Source organism: Agelaius phoeniceus, chromosome 4 (assembly GCF_051311805.1).
Source record: "Agelaius phoeniceus isolate bAgePho1 chromosome 4, bAgePho1.hap1, whole genome shotgun sequence".
Lineage (NCBI taxonomy): Eukaryota > Metazoa > Chordata > Aves > Passeriformes > Icteridae > Agelaius > Agelaius phoeniceus.
Window position 1 is genome coordinate 40,266,693 of NC_135268.1, and position 15,220 is coordinate 40,281,912.

A 15,220-nucleotide genomic window follows, 5' to 3' on the forward strand; every position below is an offset into this window, starting at 1 on the left:
ATCTTTCTCCATATTAAAGAGTCTCAATCTATTTATTCACAGGTACTCACAGGTAGCTCACTGTATTTGATAGTGTTATCTTTTCCTTTTCTTTTCTTTTTCTTCTTAATAATTTTGTTTTGTGTTTCAATACATCAAACAGTAGTCAAGCTTAAACTATTAATTTATTTAGTGACATAATCATGTTTTCTATTTTTCTATTTCTTTCAGTTCTCAATATTAGGACAAGGTTTTTGCTATTATTAAAAAAATACAGTTCTTGACAGGCAAATTATTCTGTGAGGAATGATTGAAAATGTTGAAATATATGTTATTACTAAACTATTAATTTGAAAACTTAATAAAATATTTATTTTAAATACACTATAAATCTAATTAAAGCTTTGAATTACATATCATTCTTGCTTCATCATGAAGCAAGTATGTAATATTTTCTCACTTTTCTAATATTTGCTCCTCTTCTGTATTTTAATCAATCTCAAAACAATACAGATCAAAATTTAGATAAATGAAATCACGAGAATATATTGCCGCTTTTTTACACTTAATTTCTTACTTAAAAATAAATAATTGAATATAATTATATATTGAATATACAAAATTATCTTGACAGTGCTACTTTAATTGTATTGTGGTTATTAAATAATGTTAATAGATTTCCTAAATACAAAACTTATTCCTCCTCACTAAATTATTTTCAGATATAAATGTTTAGAAGATACACAAATTGTAATTTATTCAAGATATTTAGTAAAAATACTTTTAAAAATAATTTTAAATTTTCAAAAGTATGTAATCAGTGCAAAAAGAAATTACAGTCTGTGTTATTTGATATGACAGTTATGGCCCCTTAACTTAAAACTGTTGGTTTATTCCCAAGTGCAGTCCTTTCAAAGAAGGCCAGAAGAAAATCCCACACAGAGAATAGACCACAGGCAAAATGTTTAATCCGATACTTCTGGCTTCATTGTTAATTACCTCTCAAGGGGCTGGGATGTCAATAGATAGTGATCTGGTATCCTGGAGTCTTTGCTGTTAAATGCATGATCAATACTAAACAGAATTTTAACTGCCCATGATTTAATTAGGAGTGGTTCTTTTTATCCTGCATACAATACCAGAATCTCACTCAATAAAGTAGGATGGAGGATTGCCACGATGGCTGTGTATTCACTACATTCTGGGACTATGCAAAGGAATTGGGAAAGAAGATTGCACTGCTAAGAATTTGCAATTAGCCTGTGACATGGTAGGAGTCAATCTTCTATAAGTCATTTGAGGAGTGTCTGAGGGAGCTGGGGTTGTTGGGACTGCAGGAAAGGAGGCTTGTGGGAAACCCTGTCACTTCCTACAGCTGCCTGAAAGGAGGCTTTGATGGGGGTGGGCATCTTCTCCCAGGCAACCAGCAATAGGAGAAAGGGAAATGGCCTCAAGCTGTGTCAGGGGAGGTTCAGGTTGGACATGAGGAAGAATTTCTTCATGGAAAGGGTTGTTAAGGATTGGAACAGGCTGCCCAGGGCAGTCGTGGAGTCACTATCCCTAGAGGTGTTCAAGAAACAGCTGGATATGGCGCTTAGTGTTCTGGTATAATTGACAAGGTGGTGATTACAGATTACAGATTCTTTTCCAATCAAAATGATTCTGTGATCGATTCTGTGAGTTTTACTTCACTCTAAATTAATCCAGATTATTGCAAGTACAGAATACTGAAAAATACAGTTTTATATCCTTAATACCTTGCAGATCCAAAAAAGAAAATTCAAATTTTAAATTAAGGCAATTGGTTTTAAATGGAGGTTATGTGTATTTTCAACTATAAATAACCAATCCCTTGAATATTCCTTGAATATGCCGCATTCCTGAGCTTGAATGGGAAATGGAAAATAAAATCATCTTACTAGCTATGGAAGATCAGACATTTTACCAGGTTTTATACAAACGCATCTAAACAAAATATCTTGTTCATCCTGCCATATGACTTATCTCAATACCCTGTTTCTGTAGGGGGTAAATGCTACAACTAATTAAAAAAGAAACATACAAGAGTTACCAAAGAAAATGCAGTTCTCACTTCAGAAAATTGATTAAGGGAGGATATACTACCAAAGAGAAATCAATGGACTGTGAGACCAGAGAAAAAACAGAAATAAGTGTGTGAAAAATATGAAAGCAAAAATACACGGAAAAAACCTAAATGCAGTTAATGATGGAAGAAGATAGAAGAGAAATGTATATTTCTATTCTTTACTCAGAAGGAAACAGCATGATGAATCCCCTTTTCACACAAGGAAGATAAAGTACTTTCCAATCCATTAGTGAGCAAAGAGGTATAAAACAATATCTACATGTTGTAAACATTTAATGATGATATACATTTTTATTAAATTTTGGAATATGATGGAATTTCCTGCAGACTGAAGACTGATGTAACTATACAACTACTTAATAAATAAGGGAAGTGACCCTTGCAATTGCAGACTGCTACTGCCATCAAGTCTGATGTAAAATGATGAAAAAAAGGAGTTGAGATTCAGTTAACTGAGATTTAAGAATGGAAACCTTCTTAATCTTCTTCAACAACGTTTTTTTTCAAATAGATGCTAAATATAGAGAGCTGATGATTGACAAACCTTAAAATTTATTGATGGCTATCTCAATGAATTGATATGCTAATTTTTTTAAAATACTAAATATTCATAAGTTAAAATAAACAATGCAAACTAACCAAGAAAATATCAGGGAAATACCAGGGAAATATTTCACAGGAATTTAGCAGCCTTCCTCTATAAAGGCAATAAGGCTGACAGCCCAGCTGAAGTGAACTACAGATGAGTAGAACACTGAGGTGCTCAAGAATTTTTGCCTCAGTCTTCAGCAGCAACTTCTCTTTTCACACATCTTGATTGGATGGACAGCAGGACAGCAGGGACCAGGGTGAGAAAAATGCTTCCCACTGCATGCAAAGATCAGGTTCATGACCACCTGAGTAATCTGAATGTATGTAAGTCTATGGAACCCAATGAGATGCATCCCAGAGTCCTGAGGGAATTGGATGATGTAGTTGCAAGCCAGTCTCCATGGTATTTTAAGAGTTATGGCAGTCAGGTGAAGCCCCAGGTGACTGGAAAAAGTACCCACATACTTAAAGGGTACTGTACCCATATACTTAAAGTGTAGAAAGAATGTCTCTGGGAACTACAAACCTGTCAGCCTCACCTCTGTTCTTGGGAATATCATGGAACAGATTCTCCTAGAAGCCAAGCTAAGGGACATGGAGGACAGGGATGAGATTCTAGACAGACAGCATGGCTCTACCAGGGGCAAGTTCTACATTACTAACCCAGTGGCCTTCTAATATGAGGTAACTTCATTGATCCAGACTTCCATAAAATCTTTGACACAGTCCCTCACAACATATTTCTCTGAATTGGAGAGAGATGGGTCAACCACTCAGTGGATAAGGAATTGCTTGAATGGTTTGCCTCCACAGGGTAGGGATCAAGAGCTCAGTCACAAACATCAATGGCAAGTGGTGACCTTCAGGGGTCTGTATTGGAACCAGGCTTATTTAATAATATCTCCATTAATGACATAGACAAATGGATTGAGTTCACCCTAAGAAAATTTGCTGATGACACCAAGCTGAGTGGTGCTGTTGATACTCTGAAGGATGGGATGTCATCCAGAGGGATCTGGATAAGCTCCAGAAGTGTGCCCTATTGGACTGTCATGAGGATTAACAAGATCAAGTGCAAGGTGCTGCATCTGGATTGGAGCAACTCCTAATGTTAACACAGGCTAGGGGATGAGCAGATCAAGAGCAGCTCTGCCGAGAAGGACTTGGGGGTGCTGGTGAAAGAGAGGCTGGACATGACCTGGCAATGTGCACTTGCAGCCCAGGAAGCCAACGGCATCCTATTTCAATATCGGTACAGACACAAGGATTACTGTGACATTTAGGTCCTTATAAATGCAAGAGAGCTGACAAAAACACCTAGAAACCTGTCCTTATAATATGATTTTTAATGGGATACACACATCCAATTAAATAGGTATAAAAAATAGGAAATGCAGAAGTTTGTATTACAAAGATATCTTAAAATTTTCAAGAAAGAAAGAAAGAGAGAAAGAGAAAGAGAGTAAGAGAGAGAGAGAAAGAGAAAGAAAGAAAGAAAAAGAAAGAAAGAAAGAAAGAAAGAAAGAAAGAAAGAAAGAAAGAAAGAAAGAAAGAAAGAAAGAAAGAAAGAAAGAAAGAAAGAAAGAAAGAAAGAAAGAAAGAAAGAGGCTAAAATGTGGCTGTTGAATGCTTTCTAAATATTTTCCAACGTGTGAGAAACCTTATATTTTTGTATGATATCTCATAGGACTGATTGCAGCACACAGAGAGTATATTATAGGACTGCTGTGAAGTTACCCTTACCAGGATTACATTATATATATAGGAAATTACTTTTCCAGATATCATTTTGATATATATGGAAAAAAATGCAAGCCTTTAAAAGGAGTACTGAATTTCTTGACACTTTGCACAAATGGGAGATAGAAAAATCACAGCATAGTATTTTTCTGCTACTCATCCTTTTACAGTTAGAAGAGGAGACAATTACTTCTGTAGTACAAGCAATTTTAAATACCAGTTTCAGAATCAGATAAGTCACTTAAGATGCTGGATTTTTTCAATTAACTGTAATGGAAGTCTCTGATAAGCCACTATCTGCAGAGGTCAAAATGGAGTTAAGAGGAACCCTACCCACTGTGTCTTTCTGAGGTAGCCATTAGTGCTCCCTTACAACAGTACAGGGATAAACTGCCTGCTACATAAATATCCTGCTTTTTAAAGAGTTAAAGGTAGAAACATACTGTCTCCCCAGATGAAATTCTGAAATTATTTTTATTGGAGGCTATTGAACATTCATAGAAAACAGCTGGTCCAATTCTATTGAGACCTTTCAGAAGATTGTGTTCCTCGCTTCACCGGTCATACTCCCTAAGGAGCTGAAACACTCCTAGCAAGGACTCGGTTCCACCTTGGTGGTTCTTGAGCCCTGGACGCTACATGATGGCCTGCATCAACAGAAGCATGGCCAGCAGGTCTGCCCCTCCCCTCTGCTCTGGTGAGACCCCACCTGGAGCACTGCATCCAGCAGTAATGGTAGCACCCAAGAGTCCCAGGTGGCACCACCTATTTCAAAACAGGAGAGGGAACTTCATCCTTCCATCCTATAGAGTTGCCATTTACCTTTTTCCTAATTTGTTGAGGATCTATGTGACCACTGCCTACAAATTCTGTATGTAAAAAAAAAAATCTGCAAAACAAAAAAAAAAAACTTATTATTCTTTAGTGTATTATGAATGCTAGCAAATAAATTATAATTTTAATGAAATCACTCTTATTGTAGACTTTTCAGAGAAGGAAAATTCTATGTATCACAGAGAACTACAATCTTTTAATTTCATCGACTACAATATCGGGGAATGGAGAAAAATTATGAATGAGAAAAATATGTGTAATGTAATAATGTCTTCATATGTAAACACATTATTTCTCAGCAGGATCTGGTATTTTTCAGTATTCAGTAAAATTGATTGTTATTTTTTAGTATGAAAATTTTGAGAGCACCTCGAGCCTGGAAATCATCATTACTGTTGCAAAATTTTACTATCTGCTTCCAGAAGGTCACACCTGACCGTTTTCCTTGCAGATATATGAGCTGCCTGCTGGAAATATTATTCCTGTTAAGAAAATGGCATTGCATTCATGTTAACAGCCTGCCCTCTGGGCCACTCTTACCAGATCAATCACCTGGGCAACTCTAAACAAAGTTCAAAAGTTTGCAGTTAGTCTAAGTTTAAGCAGTCTAATCATATGGTTAATAGTAATTTTGGTACAATTATTTTAGCATTTACAGTTCCAATTGCTCAGTTATTCAGATAATTCCCAATACTGGCTCAATGAATATCGAAATACACATACTTTCAAATATTGATGCCTTTCTCTAATGATTTTAACTTTTTAACTCCAGGGAGGGAGTACTAGAAGGAACTGCAACAAATCAAAATCCTGTGCTCTCCTCTGGAAGGAAATTGCTGCTAACTATGATTAGGGTGGTGTTTACTTTCTATTAGCAGGAGGAATTCAGTGTTTATGTCAGTGATATCTTCCTTCTCATTCTTGAAGTCACTGTCACTAGGTCATCTTTTCACAGTTGCTAACACAGCTAGCATAGTTGCTTTGACTTCATTACTTGATAATGCCATGTTGCATCTTAATTTTTTTACATGTGATATGGTTTACATTTTTTCCTGTCTTCATTAGGAAAAAGAATAATCCCTCCCTGTCTGACTTCCCCACCCTCAAAAAATCCCCAAAACCTGAAAAACAAAACAGCTCCCAAGGCTGCATTTCTTTTATGACACAATACTGATCATTTTTTATTTACTTATATCCATGGAGCCTCTGACACCACCCCATGCTTGCATTTTCAATTTATGTTATAATTTCATGTTTGTGCTTTTGGAGATGCTACTTACAATCCCCTGTGTTTCTTCAACAGCTTTTAAGCTGTAATTTTATAACAGCATAAGTATATATATTTTTTTATCAGCACAACAAGGAAAACAAACACAGGTAGAGAAACTCACAGTGCTCTGATAAAGATTTGGTATGAAAATCTCCTGGTTTAAGTTATCTCCTATATTATCAAAACTGCTCAACACCAGTAATTACAGCTATATATCTAATATTTCTGACTCTCCATCTAATAATGTGTAGATCATAAGATTCAAGATGTTATAAACGTTTCTTAAATTTCATAGTTGAAGAGAAGATGCACACAGGAGGGTACTGACTATAGCAATATAAAAGATTGTACAAGATTCATAGCTACGTATGCTTCACTAGCAACCATCTGGAATCAACATACTGAAATAAATCACATTTTCCTTTGGTGAAGTAACTATAAGCAGATTGCAAAGACTGGTTGAGAAAACTTTATTGAATGAAACAGTTTTAATGAAATGAACAAAATGTTAGTTGCATGTAGGAGATAACATTCACTGCAACATTTTAAAAGTAAAAATAATTTGAATTGACAAGACTTATGAACCAGAAAGAATTGCATTACCAGTAATTTAAAATCATACAGTATAGTGTTTGTTGCAAAAGAAATACAATTATGTTGAGGAAAATGAGACAGTTTGGAAGAGAAGTCCAGAACAGAACAAAGTCCTGGAAGCAAAGGCATGAAAATGAATGTTGAAGAAGACAAAAAGAATGCACCAATGAAACGTGAAACTTCCTGATTTGATACATTTTATTATTGAAAGTTTAGAAAACTGCTTCATGTATTAGATCAGCAAATTCTGTTTGTAACCTTGTGAAAAGGCAGTCAGAACTATGTTTAGATCCCTGTTTCTTCTGGGGGAAAGGGGAAAAAAAAGAAAGAGAAGGAGAGAGAAAGAAAAAGAAAAATGCTATTTATATTCAGGCTTGGTTTGAAGGCTGAATGATTTTATTAGAGCAAAATTTTGCTAAGACCCAACTAAAATAGAGATGAAGTATGCACTGGAAGAAAAAAATACAAGCAGCAAGATTACTGCTGATGTTTATATACTAACGAAACAATAAATGCTCTGTAATAAGTGCACTAAGTGTAATAATACATCTTTAAAAAGTAAAATTTGAATTATGCTAAAAATCTGATTTTCCATTAAATTCAAAAGACTTTGGTGTTCTAAAGGCCAGTGACGGTATTTGATGAAAATGAGTCATCAAGTACAGACTATTTTTGTAATATGGTTATGAAGTAACCTCATTACAACTGTAGAAAAAAAAAAGAACTATTAGTTAATTTGGTAAGAAAGGGCAGAAATATAAAGTGGAAGCTATGAAGAACTTAATGAGCTTAAGCTATTTGGGAATTCCATTGCAATTGAAGCAGAAATTTGCTGACTATCTTCCACTTAAACCAACCTGACGAGGAAGCCGAAATCAATATATAATATGTCAATCTGCCTATGACAAAATGATGCTTATTATGACAGCTAGCATAGTTTTTTTTTACTTAGTCTCATTTTTTTTAAATATCTATTATTAATACTCCATTTACAATAATCTATACATATTGGCTTCCCAAGATTCTGACAGACTCTACTTATATTTCAAAAATCTTCCTTTAGCTCTATTTCTTAGGATCTAATTATGACTTGTATCTATTTAATTAGTTTCCATTTTTATTACAAAATGAAATATCCACTTGAATTAATTTGTTCCACTCTTAATATATTATCCAGTCCATGATATCACAACTTAACTGCCACTTCTTACTAATCAAAAGTCTAAAAAGCAAAAATTAAAACTTCAGAAAAATATCCTGTGTTTCATTTCATTTCATGCAATTGTCAGCAAAAAAAGGAGAGAACTTTTCTGGATAATGGTCTTATATTTCATTCTACCAGTAACTCAAGTCACTTAGCTAAAGGATACTTAGAAATACAGTATATTGCAAATGTTCAAAGTTAGTAGAACTCATAGTCTAAACCCATTAACAATATCTATGCCGATAGATATTCACTCTTCCATTTTTCAGTACAGACTGTTTTGTTGGCAAAACTTTCACAGTATTTCAAACACTGCTGATATTTAGAAAATGCTTCTTCTGCTTGAAAGTACATGCAAAGGCAGCTGCCAGTATCCTTCACATGTTTTAGTTATAAATAAACTTCCTCACTGCAGTTGGTTTTGAAAAATACTGATAATAAATACTTGCTTTATGTTTAATAGACTGTACATCTGGTTTAACAGTCCGCCAGACTTAATTTTTCAAGACATAAGTAGATTGACTTTTCTCCCTAGTTAGAATTCTTGCACTTTGGTTTCTTTTTCCTGGGATGGCAGTGAAAGAAATTCTTCAAAATAGGATGTATTCTGGCACAGTGTCTACCATTAAAAAAGTGTATTTCATCCAATATTGAAAAATGGTAAATTGCCAGAAGTTAAAGAGTGATACTCTAAAAAAACCCAAAATAAAGTTAAAGTATGATCTTTTTTTTTTAAGTTACAACCACACCTTTAATGTTAAAACATATCTTCACACAAAAAAATTAGACACCTGAATGCAGTACAAGCAACTAGTTGTAGTCACACTGCACAAATAAGTTCATGTATTATTAAGCCTGTGTCCTTGTTCTGGCCAAGACAGGATTTGTTGTTGCTGTAGCTGGGAGGGGCATGGCTAGGACCTGGAGATTATTCTATACCACTTCACATCACTTCAAAGACACGGGGGGGACACTCTCTTCCAGGAAGAAAGGGTACCTTTCAGGGCAAGTGTGTGTGGTGGAGGAGACAGAGGGCTATTGGCTATTGTTGGAGAATTTCATGTGAACCATTACTTTCTTGTATTGTTGCTGTTACTGTTAATTTTCTTATCCTATTGCTGCTTCCAGTAAATCATTCTTATCTCAACCTTTTGTGCCTCCCATTCTCCTCTCCAGCCTTCTCAGGGGAAATGGGGATGGGAAAGGGGAGCAAGCAAGCAGTGCATGATTTGAAGAGTCTCAGTGGGAGCACCAAATTCCAGAACAGCATTCCTAAACCAGAACAGCTTGCAAACCCACTTCAATTTATGTGTACAATTTATAAAAGCAATAGAAATAAGTAGACAGATAAAAGTGAGAGAAGGCATAATTAAACAGTATATTTATAAAGTATCGATCACTTCTGTGATATCCTGCCTGCTGCCTCAACTAACTTTTCCCTTATTTTTTAATACAGGCCATTGTTTGTATAATTACACAAGTAAAAGAATTAATGAAAAAAATTGTTTATGGTGAGTTTAAGTTACAGATTTCTAGAGGTAAAGGGCAATCTAGTTACATGGTTCACTGCTAGAGGTCCCTGTAGAAGATAAAAAATGAAAAGATTAAAATATTAGAGACAAATCAGATATGTACCCCAAAGCAGAATAAAAATTAGTGACCAATTCGGACAGTCAGAAGATATTAATATTTAACAGAGTTCAATGTGGTAAAATAGCAGAAAATGATACATCAGGAAAAAAAATTTACTATGTTTATCATCACCAGAGCAGGAGCTTGCAACTCTTCTTTTGCAGATGAAGAGAACAGAGCATACATAACGTGGGGGACTGGGCTGCCTCAGAGGGATTATAATCAGCTGGAAATCATGTGAGATTTCAGGCCATCAAAAATACCAACTTTATGTAAAAACGTTTTTTCCCCATTATACTTTTTCTCCTCACCATTTTTTTCCCTTGGGTGTACATTTTGCAAGAAAAATGCCTTGTATATCACTCAGTATAGTGTTGTCATAGGAATGGGAAGGGCTGCTATGTAATGTCAGAACACATTCTAAAACCTGTTTCATTCTAAAAAAAAAAATAGGTTCCCACAGTATAAATTGCACAGTAGGTACACACTATTGCGTATATTTTATGAATAGAGAATGACAGACAGACATAAAATACATAAATTGCTTTATTGCTAATGTTTGAATATCTGCCGTAAAAACAAATAATTTATACAGCCATTGTCATGGGAAACTAAATCAAAATGTAACAAAATCTAAACATTAAGTTACAGAATGCTTTTTTTCTGTAGTAAATAATGTTTAGAGATTGCAGGAATTCCAGGCAAGTCTTAACAAGTATTAAATTCACTGAAGAAAAAAAGTTTGTTGAAGATATGAATGAAGTTCTCTAAAAATATGGTCTTTTTCTGAGATAAAATGACAGCTATTTAAGGGAAAGTTGAGAAATTTGTCTGAATGCGAAAGCAAATGAGACTATTTTAATAGAAACTCAAACAGAAGTTGAAAATACACAGACAATCAGTTCTTTTAACTCAGCAAAGAGCAGCATTGACAGAATGGTAAATGGAAAGCTTCAAGCATTAAGAAAATTTAGTCTGGGAAATGCAAACATTTATTGGAATTAGTTAATTCACTCCATATTAATTTAAATATAGAAGATATAACAAAATACATAAAAAAGATAATAAACCCCTTTGTAGTTTTCTCTGATTTTATGGTCACTGTTCTACTATCTCTTTGGGTCTTAAAGTTGATGGTCTGGGAAGGGAGTAGAGTGAACTGTGAAAATTCCAAGTTCATTCACCAGAGAAATATCATGTTGATAGTATCCTCTTCCTCACTTTAGCATTGCTGGGAGTCACATTCATATGCTTGCTAATATGCTCCATGGCTTGCTCTTACGTGGTTTGCAAGTCTGTATTATATCTGAATTTACAGTGTACGGTGTATTTACCTATTTGGAGGTGTGGGTTGTGGATTTTTACAAATTTCTTTGTGATCTTTACATTGGTTTTACACAGTCCTTAATGACGCATGTTTTTGATGCCTAGTAATGTCCATTGGTGAGGTCCCCATGCTTCCAGTATTACCCCATACATTTGAAGTTCCTCCAATCACCCCATGCCTGTGCTTATCAATACTGAAGTGTTTTTTAGGGTCATAGATATTTTACAAAGAGGAAATACTTGCTATTACTGTCGCTTCATTAGAAAAGATATATAACATGACATTTCACCACAAAGCTAAACACAAGTAAGAAAAAGCTAAAACCAAGGGTGTAATAATCCTCTGTCATTTGATCATTGCTATTACAAGCTAAAACACAGCTCCAAGCTGGTCAAGACCAGTGTGTTTGAAGTCTGTGTTGTTAGTTTAACATAAATCCTCTAAGCCTGTTACAGCTGTACCTCAATACTCCCTGGGTTACAAGGCTGTGCTTGTGCACTTGTCAAAATAGCAAAGGTCACTAACAGTGAAGGAGATAACAAGAACAAGGAGAGAAACACCAGCAGCCTTCTCCCCTCAGGAATTGGCTCTCAGTACTGAAACTGTCACCTAATGCTATATTGCATTGCACTCAGATGTGTGACTGCAGCTGAATGTGAAGAAATTAATTTCAAAGAGAAAAAAAGGGGGAAACTAGTGGAAATTTTTATAAAGTTGTTCCTCAGGCCAGGAAAACCTATAAGCCAACATAAAATATTTTTTTAAAATAAGCGCACTGGCACATAGACACAACTATAACAGATGAATGCTTGATAATAACGTCACAACTTCATATATAGGCCTAAAATTAATATGATGGGCATCACAGTAAGCCTACTGTCTTTTCAGCTGAAGTAATTAAAGACTATGAAAACTTAAAGAATGCAGCTACATTCTCAAAACTTTCTCACTATGCCCATAAGGTAAGCCACCACAACAATGGAACAGTGCAGATGGCACTGCAGAAAGGCACTGCAGGCTTAACTGAGGCAAAGGTTTGGTTAGGATCTGGAAAAAATTCCCACCTGGAAAACTGGGGGGACGGGAGCAAGTGCTTATGCATGCGCCATTTCTAATTATGAGAACAGCATCTACACCGAATGAGTACCTAGGCCATGGACTGTCCAAAAGTGGTACCTCCAGAAGAACAACATGGGACTCTAACAACAAAGATAAGGTGAAGAAGGACCAGCAGGATACCACAGGAATCTGTGTGGTAGTAATATCTTTTTCTTAATCTCTCCTATATCTCTGACTGTCTCTTTCCCCTACCTTCTCTCTTCCTAGCTCTTTCTTTCTCTCTCTCTACCTCATACTTCCCACTAAATAAAATCTGAACTATTGACTTTGGGACACAGTCTTATTTGCACCTTAATTTGAGCAGTGTCATTTCTTATAATTGGATCATGACATTATTTTGGTGTCAGAATGGCAATGCTGTTCTTGCCATGTCTTTGTTCTAAGGAGGTTGTGTTAACTTTGAAAATTTTGCAACAAATTTCCTCTGAGGGAATTGTTGTGTAGTTCCCTCTGTGGGAATTTCTTGGAAAATGGCTGTCCTGGTTGGCCATTGTAAAGAAAATATTTTGTTGTTCTTCCTTGAAAATTTTTTTGTCTCCCCTGTACCTGGGGCAGAGGGGAAAGTAATTCCAACCCTCCTCTGGAAGGGAGTTGGCATAAGAAAATTGGGATAAAGAGAGATTGGCTATTCAGAAACTTGAAAATAAAACAATACTATTTTTACAAGATTTGGTGAAAGAATTGCACTCTCAGTTAAATGAGGAAAATGATAAAAAGGCTGCTGCTTGCTGCTGACCATGATTGTTTTAGGAAGCCTCAGACAGAGCTTTGAAATGTGCTTGAAAGAATCATAGGGAAAGAGTTGCAGGATATAGAACCTGTAACATTCTCAAGCCATGGTATTCTTACTCAGACTTTTTGCATTTGGTGAAGTTGAGAGATAGATAGTGAGTGGATCTGTTGTTCTGATAAAAAGCAAGACAGACAATTTGCATTGGCATCTGATGACAAGGAATTAACTTTATGACCCTTAATTAAAATTAAAACTATAAATAATCATCAAGTTCAGCAAACTTCTGCTAAAATGGTGCCCTGTGCAGCTACTGAGAAGTCAAAATCTGGCCATAAATAAGCCAAAATTGAAATCCAGTCAGTATTAAGGCAGTGGAGTGCCAAGAGGATGGGTAATACTTCCTGGGCAGCAAAGAGTTAAAATTACTGGAGTAAACAAAGCAAGGATTACCTGCTGCTCTCATGTGAGAAATGGAAATCTGATAATCTTAACCCCAAAGAAAACCCAGAGACTCCACTATCACAATATTGGGGCTTTTCTGCAACATAGAATAAAATTTCCAAAGTTGTAACTGCTTGGGCTTTACTAACAGCTGCAGCATTAAATGTAGTAAACCCAAAGCTAGAATTTCTTACACTAGCACACGTGCTTTGGCAGTGGAGGGATGGTTTTACACTTCCCTTCTAATTCACTAATCTGGCCACTTTATCACATCTCTTATAATTGAACCATTACAAGGACTTACTCAAATGAAAAGTGGGTCAAAACTTCACAGTAAAAGTGAATAAAGAATAACAAATGTGCATTGGAAAGATTTAGACAGAAACTGTTTAATTCTTAGGGGCTGGTTGAGTTTGGTAAACACTGAGATAATTAGTCTAATGGAAAAGAAGGTATCATAATCTTATAAAAGATTATTTAGCTTTGAGAGTTTTATTTCATCATCTAAAGAATATTAAACTCTTCATATATTTCTTCCTTGAGTTTTTTTTCTCTCATAATTTTTAAATTTGCCCTTATTTTTACAGAAAAAAAAAATGATTTTACACATATATACACAGTATTTGTTCCATTTTGATCACACACTCATATTCTGTGAAACTTAAATACTAACAATAGCTAAACACAGCTTTTTTCTTTCTAGAATCTTATACATCCTTGCAAAGAACTGTTAACCTTGATATGTGACTGGTCAGTCATATTTTGCAGAGAAGTGTCTGTGTGCCAGTAACTTCCATGACCTACAATATCTTCTGACTCATCATGTCAGAGCTATGGACAATGCTTCAGTGCTCGAAATACCCATAAACACTGTTCAGTATGCATAATCGTGAACAGGGCCACATTGGGATCACACTTAGGGGTTTTTTTTTTCCATTTTTTCCTTTGGAGCTCATTGCTTTTTTAGTCTTTTGTTGCTGTCTTAGCTCTGGTTTTATTTTCTCCTTTGTCTTATCCCTCCTGAGCCCTTATTGTTGTTCAACTTACATTTTAAATTGCTTCATTTGTTAAGATAGTGGAAGCATATTTATCATTTATTCAAATTACTATATGACATTATCATATTCTTATACCCTAGAACATACAACTCCATCATCATCCTCACTTGTATAATACTGAAGTTTATTTCAAATGTATGTGCAATAATTTTCTGCCTACCCCAGGGACTTGGTTATTCATAGAGCACCGCACTTTTGAAGACATACAGTGTGATTGAGTTCGTTGTGAATCATTTATAAATCCAAAGTAAAGCAAGAGTTGCAATGTGATACATATGAATGTTATCTCTGCATACACAGGACTCAGGCAATACATAAAAGCAAGAAACACCAAAACAACAAAGGCCTTTAGTACTAAATTATGTGGAATTTCTACCATGGCAACATTAACAATGTTGCCTTGTCAGAGCTGCCAATAGTTTAATCTGGTCATGGATTTCCCCCAAAACTCAAAGTTTTATTGATGACAGGACTGGAGTGCTAGTTAAATGGAATGTAGACTTAAGTTAAATTCACCAATCATACCTAAAAAATACTGACATAATCCATGATCTTTTTTAAAATACCAGTTAAAATTTAAACAAAAAATCC